The sequence below is a fragment of the Marmota monax genome, unplaced genomic scaffold (genome assembly GCF_021218885.2).
Source record: "Marmota monax isolate L192 unplaced genomic scaffold, Marmota_monax_Labrador192_F-V1.1 WCK01_AAM20220418_F8-fsc00081, whole genome shotgun sequence".
Taxonomy (NCBI): Eukaryota; Metazoa; Chordata; class Mammalia; order Rodentia; family Sciuridae; genus Marmota; species Marmota monax.
Window position 1 is genome coordinate 8505499 of NW_026695234.1, and position 2020 is coordinate 8507518.

Sequence of the window (2020 nt, forward strand, 5' to 3'; positions counted from 1 at the left end):
TGAGAGAGGTCCTGGTTCAAGCAGTTCAAGCAGAGAGAATGAATTTTCCTTCCCTCCACCTTGCTATTCCTTTCCTTTCCTTCTCCTGTTCTGTACAGACCCTCAACAAATTGGATGCTACCCACCCACATTGGGGAAAGGAATCCATTTTATTGATTACAGTGATTCAAATGCTAATTTCATCTATAAACACCTCCACAGACACACCCCGAAAGTGATGTTTAGTTAAATGTCTGGGCATCCCATGTCTCAGTGAAACATAAAATTAACCATCACACCTGGTGATTCCCAGAGCAGAGCAGAGAGCTCTGTGCAGCCCAAAGTGCAGGGAGAAATCCAAGATGAAAGGGAGAGCAACCAGGCCAGGAGCCCGGGGTTTGGTTGAGCATTAGAGATAGGAACCGGAGAAAGGAAAAGAGACAGTTCTTTAGAAGGATCCCTGAAGGTGACCTTTGTTAAGTCAAGGGAGAAGGAGCACTCCTATCTGAGAGTATCTAATAACACTGCTATTAGATTGAGTCTGGGCTGCAAAGACACAGAAAAAGGGCTATGAACGCTCAGGATGGAGTCGGATATGGAGGGCATGAACTTGATCTCAAACCCAAGACTCTTTTGGAAGAGTCTAGGATGAGAACAGACAAAGTTGAATATAAAGGAAATTTCTTTGGGGGAATATGTGCTTCCCCATGGGCCTGTGCTTGAGTGGAAGCCTTATGGCTTCTCTCAGAGTGAGTGAATTAAGTTCACCTCACCCATTTCACTGCCTCCATTCCCTAGGGCCTTCCAATCCTTTCAAGCACTTGAGAGTGTATTCTACTTTGAATACTAGAAAAGGCTCAGGAGAGCATCTCCCTGCATAGGCTCCCAAAATAAGACCCTATAATGTCAAGTGAAGAAGGAGACGGCACAGGGATGACCCAGGGGGTGAGCCTGGAGCCCCACCTGCACTCCTCAACCTGCCAAACACCCATTTTTGATGAGTGTCTGCAGGAGCCAACCACATGAGCGGGCAGGATAGGGAAGGTAGGCGTGTTTCACAGGGCCCGAAAAACAGGGGTACTTCTTCTGCAAGACTGAGTGAGGAGCCAGATGTGCTGCGGGAGTCAGTAGCCTTCCTCCCTCCCTGCTTGACCCGGTGAGCTGCCTTGGCCTGAGCTCTGTTCTGCTAAACCCGTGACCACTGTTTGAGCCCTTTATGCATAAATTAAACCTTCAAAGAAGGAAGCTTTTTTCCAAAGCCTCGGATAGCGGATAGCCAGTAGTCTATCAAATGCAAGTCAATGAGTATTAAATAAAATGACTGAAAACATAGTCTATTACTCACAGTCTCCAAAATGACAGCACCTCATGATAAGTTCTTTTCAGAATTTAGAACCAACATACTTTTTTTTTTTAATCCCCCAAGAATAGGGGACAATGGGAAAACACATTTCTCACTTTTCAATGATTAAAGTTATGGTAATAAGCCATGTTTCCTTTTTTTGCCCTAGCTACTGGGAAGCTCCTATCAGATTTTGTGCTCATTGCAAGAAACATAGTAATTAATACTTTGGATGAATGTATAGCCCCCTTCTTTCTCAAGTCTGGTTTCCCTTTTGGTTTGATTCAGTTATCTTATTGCAAATATCCTTTCTTTAAGTTGTTCTCTCCATCTTTGGAAAGGGATAGATATTTCTGTGAGAGACAACAGAATGCTTAATGCACATTCATGACCACAACTGGAAAAAACACACGAAGGAAGGGTACATTTTCCTGGCAGGACCCCACATTCCATCAACACTGTCTTCAAAGAAAAAAGGACAATCTTCTGCGTTCCTCCCTTGCCTCTTCCTCTGCCACTACCCTCACAAGGACAAAGTGTCGAGGGCATTCTTTAATCTCCTCTATTTTAATTGGTGAGAGAAAGTGGTGCCACTCATCAGTGCTCTAAGTTGGATGGATTTAATTAGATCTAATGACCAGATAAATGGAGAATTCAGAATAAGGACCTTTGGGGACTGAATGGTATGAAGAGGATTAT